Here is a 13,447-nt window from a genome sequence, read left to right as displayed (position 1 = left end):
GTAGAAACCCTGTCTATCTCATCTCTGGGTACTCCTGCCTTTAATAAGCCCACCCACATTTGCCTTCTAGGGATAACTATTCTAGTTGCCTCTGTACCTCCCATCTCCCTTCCTGACTTCCCAGTCTTCTCTGTCTTTCTCTGCTTCCTTTCCCCCTGTCTGGCTGTAACCTGATCTACGACCCTAACAGGTTTTGTATTGGTCTCCTCTAGCTCCCCCAACTGGTTTAAAAGGGTAGTGGCTTCATGAATCTTGCTGTTTAATCCCAGGCCTCCCAGCAAAGACAACAAAGGAGCTCTGAGATTAAACGGCGCAGACCTCATCAGCTTGGAGCGCAGAGCAGACGTGAACGGCTCCATATCTGGACCCATCCATTCCGGTATCGTAGTTAGTCCAGTTATACAGCCCATCTCACGTAACCTGGCAATACCCTCTCTCATTGTTCTCCAAGAGGAGGCATTTTCCAGGTCACTAGGATTAGCATATACCCGGACTAACCCATCTCTCACAAGGTCTAACAGTGAAAAATTCACAGTAAACTCTCGGGCCTTACGCATGGCCTGGCGCAATTGTGGATCATGGGTTAACACTCCCATAGCCACTGCTTCCTTGCCTGACAAAAGAACACTGTCCGCCCCATCATCCCACAAACGTAGGAGCCAACTTAATAGGGGTTCCCCGGACCTCTGTTTGTATTGTTTTGCCAGTTCTTGGAGTTCAGTTTGTGTAAACTCCCTTAATTCTTCAATTTCAACATCTCTGGGGTTGCGGTAATGTACCTCCCCATCAGCAAAATCTTCTCTATCATGCTGCCTCTTCCTATGCTTAGTAATAAGAGGTCTGGCACACTTTTTCTTTCCCACTGAGTGATCAACATCATCAGTAATATCAAATGCAATCTCCTCATCCTCACTATCACCTGAGGAGAGCGCATCCTCACGATCCCAGTTATGGGATGTGACAATGGCACGCACCCTGGCTTTGCTAACAGGTCTACGGCCTTTCTTTTTCCTTAAGGCATTAATTGATTTGGTCATGAGGGCTGCACACCGCTCTTCCAAATCATCGGCCCGACTAGCAGTTGAACGTACACACTCCGAGACAACTGCTAGGTGGTCTTTTAATGCCTTAACCTCTGCCTCTGCTTTCTCCCTTCTTTCTGTTTCAGTAGAGAGAGCATTAAGGAAGTACCAGCCAATTAAGGACACTGTCTTCTTCTCTGCTTTGCTCAAACAGAAATTCTCAAAGCTAAAATTTGCTAAATCACCTGAAATTTTACCACTCCATGACCTACTAAAAGGAGATGAATACTTAGCTAATTCCTTAGCAAAAGGCATCCACTGACTATCTCTGGCCCAGGCAGGCAGGTTGCACGCCCCCTCCTGGACACCAGAAACATCTGCAGCCTTGCTGGCCCAGGCAGGCAGGTTGCACACCCCCTCCTGGACACCAGAAACATCTGCAGCCTTGCTTTTCCTAAACAATTTACGCAGCATTTTCCCTAGCACAAGCAGAAAACACTACAGAAAACACAGGTCTTTTACAACTGGGTTTAGTACAAATCCTGGCCAACACGTCCCAACTTGGATCTAGTACAAAACCTAAAGACAAGTCTGTTTCAGTTGAGTTCACTGCAATCCCGGACGAGCCCGCAATTGTAATGCTCTGGACTACAAATCCCAGAGACGTCAAGCTTATCTCAAGGATGAGCCCAGCTGTAAAGCTTGGCAAAACTTTAATTTCTATTTGTTGTCTGTTCTTGCAGTAAACTTCAAGGAAACTGACTCAGTAGCATTAAAAGTACTTTACTTGGCGAAAATGCTGCGTGTACAAACTTAGTTACAGGAAAAGCAAACAAATACATCAACAAGACAGGCTGCTACAAACATTCACATGCACCCACTACACTATCTTCTAGTACATGTATGATTTCACAGGAGGGGAAACACTGAAAATGTACTTAGCTTAGGCTGCAGACTCCAATAAATTCCGTGATGAGCAGTACTTGGCCTAGGAAGAATGGCTTCTCGTTGCAGTATCCTGGTCTTGAAGCAAGTCCTCTCGTCTTGTGAAGCGCCCTCGTACTGTCCCCTCCTGTGAAGCCCTGGTCTTGTGAAGTGCTGAGCTGGTGAAACGCCCTGTTACCTTTCAGCTACTGGCTTTTTATTGAGAGAAAACTGGCCTAAAACAATGGAAGCTACGCCCCTAGACCTTTAGGAAAATGCAATACAGTTTCCCACCTCTAGGTGGCAGCGTTGTACCATAAATTGCCATCAGTAGTCAAGATTTGATTTGAGTCTTGACCAGGCTAGGCGTGACTATTCACGATCACCATCCCATTGTGATACAAATCAATACAGGACAAGCTACCCCATTGTGTAAAACCAGTTTGGGCTGTATTGTTGGCCATTTCCATTGTATGAACCAAGTTTCTATCAACAAACAAACAAAACCTCCGTCTCTCTTGCAAATCTATGTGTGTCTGAAAAAGTCCACTAAGACATATCGCAACACATTCCGCCCTGGACTATTTCAGATACCACACAGGAAAAATGAGTGTACCCTAACCACTAATAACACTCATACCAAATATTAATTCACAATGGATACAACAACCCCCCCCAAGTTCCTCTACTAAAGAGGTGTTTCAGTCTTTTGGCAAAGTTCATGAGAGAAAGTCCAGTCGTGTAGGTTTATTCTGCTCAGTTCCCGTGGTCTTCCTCTTCTCTTCATCCTGAAGCCACTTTCTCCATGGATCAAATCGGAGACAGCCTATGGAGTGGAAAACAGAGTGGGTTATCTGTTCCTTCCAACAACACAAAAACAGTAGACCCTGGCCCTTCCGCTACAATCTCTCCTTTAACTGGCTTCTTGCCTCTCTCTCTGACTAATACTTTGCCACCGGTTTGTACCCATTTGTGATCCTCCCAAAGAACATCAATAGGGAGGAGAGGAAATATACTGATATTTCCCAGTGTCACATTACAATTTATCTTGGAAGGTTTGACGTTATAGAGCTTCACTTTCCACTCTGACTGAGAAGTGTCAACTAACCAGTCAGAGTCCCAATCACTATCCTGAAGCTCATCTGCCAATGCAAATATAACTTCAAACCTTCCTGCCAGATCTCCTCTTATTCCTAGATAGGCCTCAGCTTCAGACGTATCAGACACGGTTTCGATTTCATGGGAAGCAGTGATCTGGTACGTATTAGGACCCGTTCTTTTAGGAACATCATGTAAATACCGTATTCTGCACTCCAGCTGTGGAACCTGTGCTCCAGCCCCCACTATCCTCTCATACGGTGTGCATTTGGCTATCGGTCTAGAATTTAACAACAGAATTGCCTGTATAAGGACCCGATCCCACCCCCTCAGTGTATGTGTGGGTGTAAGCTCGCGTATCTGGTCCTTCAATAGCCCGTTGTATTTTTCAATTAAACCAGTTGCCTGTGAATGGTATGGGATGTGGCACAGCCAGTACACTCCAGAATCTTTGGTCATCTCTTGTTCTGTAGATCCGGTAGAGTGCAAGCTTTGAACTTCCCTTGGGTAGCCATAGGCCACAGTGATCTTCTGGAGCAAATGGAGCATTGCAGCTTGATCTGCTTGCTTACAAGGTTGGACAAGCAAAAGTCCTGAATAGGTGTCAACTGTAGTGCAACAATATCTCAGTCCATTGTTTCCTCGGGGCAGGGGACCGATGAAGTCAATCTGCCAAATCTCTGCAGGCCTCTCGCCCCTTTCGATGCTCCTGGTGGAATACTTTTGTAGTTGCCATTGTTGCACTTCTCCACACACTGTACAGTTTCCTATCACAGTCTTTATCATATCCATGGATATGGGCAATCCTCTCTGCTGCTCACAGTTCTGCCCCAAATGTCCTGATTGCTTGTGGGCCCAGTTGGCCAAGTTCATATCAATTGGCACAACTGCAGCCACCTTTGTAATCTCATTCTTCTGCAAACTGCAGGATCTGGTATCATCCTGCTCAACTACATCCAGCTGAAACTGTTCTCCTGGTCTCACCAGTCTCAGTCCTTTGTGCTGAAAAGTGACTTCTTTAGCAGCAAGGAATGCGTTCTGCTGTTCAGAATCACATGAAAACTCAGTCTTTTTCCATGTCCCATTGTATATGGGCCTCAATATCAGTCCAAGATGTGGGATGAACGATCTCCAGAATCCCACAACTCCAATTAATTTCTGGGCTTCCTGTTTCAAAGTAAGAGGTGACAATCCCTGCATAGTTTGCACAACTGTTTCTGGAATTTTCCTCTGTAGCCCAGTCCACATCATTCCCAAGAATTTCACCTCTGTCAGTCCATGGCAAATTGTTGGTGAATGAAGATATCCTTGAGGAAGCACGGTGAAAGTGTACTGGCGGCCGTCCCACACAAAGGCAAACTGGTCTTGACACTCCGGGTCTATTGGGATTGAAAAGAAAGCATTAGCCAAATCTATCACAGCATGATATTCTCCTGCCTCTTTGGCAATTTTCTCTGTGATGGAGATCATATCAGGTACAGCTGATTTCAATGGAGGTGCCACTCTGTTTAGACCTCTGTAATCCACAGTCATTCGATAAGTCCCATCCGGTTTCTTTACTGGAAACACCGGAGCTGAGAAAGGACTTACAGCAGGTCTAAGGATCCCTACTCTCAACAGTTCTTGAATAGTCTCCCCAATTTCTTTGTGGCCTCCTGGCAGCCTGTACTGCTTAAGACAGATTGGCTTCTCTGGTGGAGGAATGTAGACAGGGGTCCATTTTGCATGACCTCTGACCACAGCCTTCACCGCCCTTACCAGATACGCTTTGTGTGGATACCCTAATATGAATGTACCGCGTTCAGTCTGGATTGACTGACCTTGAAGTACATCCATACCAAGAATATTTTCAGGCAATTCTGACACTAAAACATTTGTCCAAAATCCCGGTCCCTTTCCAATAGCCAGTTTCACACGTGTCCTAATTGCTGGTGTGGTCTGCCCTCCCAAACCTTCTACATAAATCACTTCTCCTTTGTGATGAGAGGGATTACCATGTAAAAGTGTAACTTCAGCTCCAGTGTCCACTAAAGCCATTACATGTATGGGAGAAGAGGACTTCCCCCAACATACAGTGACAGGTACAAATGGCCTTCGGTCTCCAGCTGTCACTGTTCTTACTGCTATTACTGGAGACCCGCCTTCCCTTCACAAAGGATAAGGAACCCCCCAGTTCCCCTTCCTGAGACTCTCTAACTCCTCCCCAGGGTAAAGGGATTTTTGTTTGGGTTCCTGCACACTTCTGGGAATTACTTTGGGACTAGTGGGAGGGGTCGGCTCTATCTCACCTAACCCTAGGCTAATGTTGTCATCACTGGTGGTGTTTCTAACCCTTGCAGATTTCCCCACTAATTGTTTCCACCGCTTCATCAATTCCACAGTAGAAACCCCATCTATCTCATCTCTGGGTACTCCTGCCTTCAATAAGTCCACCCACATTTGCCTTCTAGGGATAACTATTCTAGTTTCCTCTGTACCTCCCATCTCCCTTCCTGACTTCCCAGTCTTCTCTGTCTTTCTCTGCTTCCTTTCCCCCTGTCTGGCTGTAACCTGATCTACGGCCCTAACAGGTTTTGTATTGGTCTCCTCTAGCTCCCCCAACTGGTTTAAAAGGGTAGTGGCTTCATGAATCTTGCTGTTTAATCCCAGGCCTCCCAGCAAAGACAACAAAGGAGCTCTGAGATTAAACGGCGCAGACCTCATCAGCTTGGAGCGCAGAGCAGACGTGAACGGTTCCATATCTGGACCCATCCATTCCGGTATCTTAGTTAGTCCAGTTATACAGCCCATCTCACGTAACCTGGCAATACCCTCTCTCATTGTTCTCCAAGAGGAGGCATTTTCCAGGTCACTAGGATTAGCATATACCCGGACTAACCCATCTCTCACAAGGTCTAACAGTGAAAAATTCACAGTAAACTCTCGGGCCTTACGCATGGCCTGGCGCAATTGTGGATCGTGGGTTAACACTCCCATAGCCACTGCTTCCTTGCCTGACAAAAGAACACTGTCCGCCCCATCATCCCACAAACGTAGGAGCCAACTTAATAGGGGTTCCCCGGACCTCTGTTTGTATTGTTTTGCCAGTTCTTGGAGTTCAGTTTGTGTAAACTCCCTTAATTCTTCAATTTCAACATCTCTGGGGTTGCGGTAATGTACCTCCCCATCAGCAAAATCTTCTCTATCGTGCTGCCTCTTCCTATGCTTAGTAATAAGAGGTCTGGCACACTTTTTCTTTCCCACTGAGTGATCAACATCATCAGTAATATCAAATGCAATCTCCTCATCCTCACTATCACCTGAGGAGAGCGCATCCTCACGATCCCAGTTATGGGATGTGACAATGGCACGCACCCTAGCTTTGCTAACAGGTCTACGGCCTTTCTTTTTCCTTAAGGCATTAATTGATTTGGTCATGAGGGCTGCACACCGCTCTTCCAAATCATCGGCCCGACTAGCAGTTGAACGTACACACTCCGAGACAACTGCTAGGTGGTCTTTTAATGCCTTAACCTCTGCCTCTGCTTTCTCCCTTCTTTCTGTTTCAGTAGAGAGAGCATTAAGGAAGTACCAGCCAATTAAGGACACTGTCTTCTTCTCTGCTTTGCTCAAACAGAAATTCTCAAAGCTAAAATTTGCTAAATCACCTGAAATTTTACCACTCCATGACCTACTAAAAGGAGATGAATACTTAGCTAATTCCTTAGCAAAAGGCATCCACTGACTATCTCTGGCCCAGGCAGGCAGGTTGCACACCCCCTCCTGGACACCAGAAACATCTGCAGCCTTGCTGGCCCAGGCAGGCAGGTTGCACACCCCCTCCTGGACACCAAAAACATCTGCAGCCTTGCTTTTCCTAAACAATTTACGCAGCATTTTCCCTAGCACAAGCAGAAAACACTACAGAAAACACAACTTTTACAACTGGGTTTAGTACAAATCCTGGCCAACACGACCCAACTTGGATCTAGTACAAAACCTAAAGACAAGTCTGTTTCAGTTGAGTCCACTGCAATCCCGGACCGAGCCCCCAAATGTAATGCTCTGGACTACAAATCCCAGAGACGTCAAGCTTATCTCAAGGATGAGCCCAGCTGTAAAGCTTGGCAAAACTTTAATTTCTATTTGTTGTCTGTTCTTGCAGTAAACTTCAAGGAAACTGACTCAGTAGCATTAAAAGTACTTTACTTGGCGAAAATGCTGCGTGTACAAACTTAGTTACAGGAAAAGCAAACAAATACATCAACAAGACAGGCTGCTACAAACATTCACATGCACCCACTACACTATCTTCTAGTACATGTATAATTTCACAGGAGGGGAAACACTGAAAATGTACTTAGCTTAGGCTGCAGACTCCAATAAATTCCGTGATGAGCAGTACTTGGCCTAGGAAGAATGGCTTCTCGTTGCAGTATCCTGGTCTTGAAGCAAGTCCTCTCGTCTTGTGAAGCGCCCTCGTACTGTCCCCTCCTGTGAAGCCCTGGTCTTGTGAAGTGCTGGGCTGGTGAACTCCCCCGTTACCTTTCAGCTACTGGCTTTTTATTGAGAGAAACTGGCCTAAAACAATGGAAGCTACGCCCCTTTCACCTTTAGGAAAATGCAATACAGTTTCCCACCTCTAGGTGGCAGCGTTGTACCATAAATTGCCCTCAGTAGTCAAGATTTGATTTGAGTCTTGGCCAGGCTAGGCGTGACTATTCATGATCACCATCCCATTGTGATACAAATCAATACAGGATAAGCTACCCCATTGTGTAAAACCAGTTTGGGCTGTATTGTTGGCCATTTCCATTGTATGAACCGAGTTTCTATCAACAAACAAACAAAACCTCCGTCTCTCTTGCAAATCTATGTGTGTCTGAAAAAGTCCACTAAGATATATCGCAACACATTCCGCCCTGGACTATTTCAGATACCACACAGGAAAAATGAGTGTACCCTAACCACTAATGACACTCATACCAAACATTCATTCACAATGGATACAACAACCCCCCCAAGTTCCTCTACTAAAGAGGTGTTTCAGTCTTTTGGCAAAGTTCATGAGAGAAAGTCCAGTCGTGTAGGTTTATTCTGCTCAGTTCCCGTGGTCTTCCTCTTCTCTTCATCCTGAAGCCACTTTCTCCATGGATCAAATCGGAGACAGCCTATGGAGTGGAAAACAGAGTGGGTTATCTGTTCCTTCCAACAACACAAAAACAGTAGACCCTGGCCCTTCCGCTACAATCTCTCCTTTAACTGGCTTCTTGCCTCTCTCTCTGACTAATACTTTGCCACCGGTTTGTACCCATTTGTGATCCTCCCAAAGAACATCAATAGGGAGGAGAGGAAATATACTGATATTTCCCAGTGTCACATTACAATTTATCTTGGAAGGTTTGACGTTATAGAGCTTCACTTTCCACTCTGACTGAGAAGTGTCAACTAACCAGTCAGAGTCCCAATCACTATCCTGAAGCTCATCTGCCAATGCAAATATAACTTCAAACCTTCCTGCCAGATCTCCTCTTATTCCTAGATAGGCCTCAGCTTCAGACGTATCAGACACGGTTTCGATTTCATGGGAAGCAGTGATCTGGTACGTATTAGGACCCGTTCTTTTAGGAACATCATGTAAATACCGTATTCTGCACTCCAGCTGTGGAACCTGTGCTCCAGCCCCCACTATCCTCTCATACGGTGTGCATTTGGCTATCGGTCTAGAATTTAACAACAGAATTGCCTGTATAAGGACCCGATCCCACCCCCTCAGTGTATGTGTGGGTGTAAGCTCGCGTATCTGGTCCTTCAATAGCCCGTTGTATTTTTCAATTAAACCAGTTGCCTGTGAATGGTATGGGATGTGGCACAGCCAGTACACTCCAGAATCTTTGGTCATCTCTTGTTCTGTAGATCCGGTAGAGTGCAAGCTTTGAACTTCCCTTGGGTAGCCATAGGCCACAGTGATCTTCTGGAGCAAATGGAGCATTGCAGCTTGATCTGCTTGCTTACAAGGTTGGACAAGCAAAAGTCCTGAATAGGTGTCAACTGTAGTGCAACAATATCTCAGTCCATTGTTTCCTCGGGGCAGGGGACCGATGAAGTCAATCTGCCAAATCTCTGCAGGCCTCTCGCCCCTTTCGATGCTCCTGGTGGAATACTTTTGTAGTTGCCATTGTTGCACTTCTCCACACACTGTACAGTTTCCTATCACAGTCTTTATCATATCCATGGTTATGGGCAATCCTCTCTGCTGCTCACAGTTCTGCCCCAAATGTCCTGATTGCTTGTGGGCCCAGTTGGCCAAGTTCATATCAATTGGCACAACTGCAGCCACCTTTGTAATCTCATTCTTCTGCAAACTGCAGGATCTGGTATCATCCTGCTCAACTACATCCAGCTGAAACTGTTCTCCTGGTCTCACCAGTCTCAGTCCTTTGTGCTGAAAAGTGACTTCTTTAGCAGCAAGGAATGTGTTCTGCTGTTCAGAATCACATGAAAACTCAGTCTTTTTCCATGTCCCATTGTATATGGGCCTCAATATCAGTCCAAGATGTGGGATGAACGATCTCCAGAATCCCACAACTCCAATTAATTTCTGGGCTTCCTGTTTCAAAGTAAGAGGTGACAATCCCTGCATAGTTTGCACAACTGTTTCTGGAATTTTCCTCTGTAGCCCAGTCCACATCATTCCCAAGAATTTCACCTCTGTCAGTCCATGGCAAATCGTTGGTGAATGAAGATATCCTTGAGGAAGCACGGTGAAAGTGTACTGGCGGCCGTCCCACACAAAGGCAAACTGGTCTTGACACTCCGGGTCTATTGGGATTGAAAAGAAAGCATTAGCCAAATCTATCACAGCATGATATTCTCCTGCCTCTTTGGCAATTTTCTCTGTGATGGAGATCATATCAGGTACAGCTGATTTCAATGGAGGTGCCACTCTGTTTAGACCTCTGTAATCCACAGTCATTCGATAAGTCCCATCCGGTTTCTTTACTGGAAACACCGGAGCTGAGAAAGGACTTACAGCAGGTCTAAGGATCCCTACTCTCAACAGTTCTTGAATAGTCTCCCCAATTTCTTTGTGGCCTCCTGGCAGCCTGTACTGCTTAAGACAGATTGGCTTCTCTGGTGGAGGAATGTAGACAGGGGTCCATTTTGCATGACCTCTGACCACAGCCTTCACCGCCCTTACCAGATACGCTTTGTGTGGATACCCTAATATGAATGTACCGCGTTCAGTCTGGATTGACTGACCTTGAAGTACATCCATACCAAGAATATTTTCAGGCAATTCTGACACTAAAACATTTGTCCAAAATCCCGGTCCCTTTCCAATAGCCAGTTTCACACGTGTCCTAATTGCTGGTGTGGTCTGCCCTCCCAAACCTTCTACATAAATCACTTCTCCTTTGTGATGAGAGGGATTACCATGTAAAAGTGTAACTTCAGCTCCAGTGTCCACTAAAGCCATTACATGTATGGGAGAAGAGGACTTCCCCCAACATACAGTGACAGGTACAAATGGCCTTCGGTCTCCAGCTGTCACTGTTCTTACTGCTATTACTGGAGACCCGCCTTCCCTTCACAAAGGATAAGGAACCCCCCAGTTCCCCTTCCTGAGACTCTCTAACTCCTCCCCAGGGTAAAGGGATTTTTGTTTGGGTTCCTGCACACTTCTGGGAATTACTTTGGGACTAGTGGGAGGGGTCGGCTCTATCTCACCTAACCCTAGGCTAATGTTGTCATCACTGGTGGTGTTTCTAACCCTTGCAGATTTCCCCACTAATTGTTTCCACCGCTTCATCAATTCCACAGTAGAAACCCCATCTATCTCATCTCTGGGTACTCCTGCCTTCAATAGGTCCACCCACATTTGCCTTCTAGGGATAACTATTCTAGTTTCCTCTGTACCTCCCATCTCCCTTCCTGACTTCCCAGTCTTCTCTGTCTTTCTCTGCTTCCTTTCCCCCTGTCTGGCTGTAACCTGATCTACGGCCCTAACAGGTTTTGTATTGGTCTCCTCTAGCTCCCCCAACTGGTTTAAAAGGGTAGTGGCTTCATGAATCTTGCTGTTTAATCCCAGGCCTCCCAGCAAAGACAACAAAGGAGCTCTGAGATTAAACGGCGCAGACCTCATCAGCTTGGAGCGCAGAGCAGACGTGAACGGTTCCATATCTGGACCCATCCATTCCGGTATCTTAGTTAGTCCAGTTATACAGCCCATCTCACGTAACCTGGCAATACCCTCTCTCATTGTTCTCCAAGAGGAGGCATTTTCCAGGTCACTAGGATTAGCATATACCCGGACTAACCCATCTCTCACAAGGTCTAACAGTGAAAAATTCACAGTAAACTCTCGGGCCTTACGCATGGCCTGGCGCAATTGTGGATCGTGGGTTAACACTCCCATAGCCACTGCTTCCTTGCCTGACAAAAGAACACTGTCCGCCCCATCATCCCACAAACGTAGGAGCCAACTTAATAGGGGTTCCCCGGACCTCTGTTTGTATTGTTTTGCCAGTTCTTGGAGTTCAGTTTGTGTAAACTCCCTTAATTCTTCAATTTCAACATCTCTGGGGTTGCGGTAATGTACCTCCCCATCAGCAAAATCTTCTCTATCATGCTGCCTCTTCCTATGCTTAGTAATAAGAGGTCTGGCACACTTTTTCTTTCCCACTGAGTGATCAACATCATCAGTAATATCAAATGCAATCTCCTCATCCTCACTATCACCTGAGGAGAGCGCATCCTCACGATCCCAGTTATGGGATGTGACAATGGCACGCACCCTGGCTTTGCTAACAGGTCTACGGCCTTTCTTTTTCCTTAAGGCATTAATTGATTTGGTCATGAGGGCTGCACACCGCTCTTCCAAATCATCGGCCCGACTAGCAGTTGAACGTACACACTCCGAGACAACTGCTAGGTGGTCTTTTAATGCCTTAACCTCTGCCTCTGCTTTCTCCCTTCTTTCTGTTTCAGTAGAGAGAGCATTAAGGAAGTACCAGCCAATTAAGGACACTGTCTTCTTCTCTGCTTTGCTCAAACAGAAATTCTCAAAGCTAAAATTTGCTAAATCACCTGAAATTTTACCACTCCATGACCTACTAAAAGGAGATGAATACTTAGCTAATTCCTTAGCAAAAGGCATCCACTGACTATCTCTGGCCCAGGCAGGCAGGTTGCACGCCCCCTCCTGGACACCAGAAACATCTGCAGACTTGCTGGCCCAGGCAGGCAGGTTGCACACCCCCTCCTGGACACCAAAAACATCTGCAGCCTTGCTTTTCCTAAACAATTTACGCAGCATTTTCCCTAGCACAAGCAGAAAACACTACAGAAAACACAACTTTTACAACTGGGTTTAGTACAAATCCTGGCCAACACGACCCAACTTGGATATAGTACAAAACCTAAAGACAAGTCTGTTTCAGTTGAGTCCACTGCAATCCCGGACCGAGCCCCCAAATGTAATGCTCTGGACTACAAATCCCAGAGACGTCAAGCTTATCCCAAGGATGAGCCCAGCTGTAAAGCTTGGCAAAACTTTAATTTCTATTTGTTGTCTGTTCTTGCAGTAAACTTCAAGGAAACTGACTCAGTAGCATTAAAAGTACTTTACTTGGCGAAAATGCTGCGTGTACAAACTTAGTTACAGGAAAAGCAAACAAATACATCAACAAGACAGGCTGCTACAAACATTCACATGCACCCACTACACTATCTTCTAGTACATGTATAATTTCACAGGAGGGGAAACACTGAAAATGTACTTAGCTTAGGCTGCAGACTCCAATAAATTCCGTGATGAGCAGTACTTGGCCTAGGAAGAATGGCTTCTCGTTGCAGTATCCTGGTCTTGAAGCAAGTCCTCTCGTCTTGTGAAGCGCCCTCGTACTGTCCCCTCCTGTGAAGCCCTGGTCTTGTGAAGTGCTGTGCTGGTGAACTGCCCTGTTACCTTTCAGCTACTGGCTTTTTATTGAGAGAAAACTGGCCTAAAACAATGGAAGCTACGCCCCTAGACCTTTAGGAAAATGCAATACAGTTTCCCACCTCTAGGTGGCAGCGTTGTACCATAAATTGCCATCAGTAGTCAAGATTTGATTTGAGTCTTGACCAGGCTAGGCGTGACTATTCACGATCACCATCCCATTGTGATACAAATCAATACAGGACAAGCTACCCCATTGTGTAAAACCAGTTTGGGCTGTATTGTTGGCCATTTCCATTGTATGAACCGAGTTTCTATCAACAAACAAACAAAACCTCCGTCTCTCTTGCAAATCTATGTGTGTCTGAAAAAGTCCACTAAGATATATCGCAACACATTCCGCCCTGGACTATTTCAGATACCACACAGGAAAAAATGAGTGTACCCTAACCACTAATGACACTCATACCAAACATTCATTCAC

The sequence above is a fragment of the Nanorana parkeri genome, unplaced genomic scaffold (genome assembly GCF_000935625.1).
Source record: "Nanorana parkeri isolate BGI_ZX_2015 unplaced genomic scaffold, ASM93562v1 scaffold232, whole genome shotgun sequence".
NCBI classification, from domain to species: domain Eukaryota; kingdom Metazoa; phylum Chordata; class Amphibia; order Anura; family Dicroglossidae; genus Nanorana; species Nanorana parkeri.
This window is presented reverse-complemented; position numbering follows the sequence as displayed.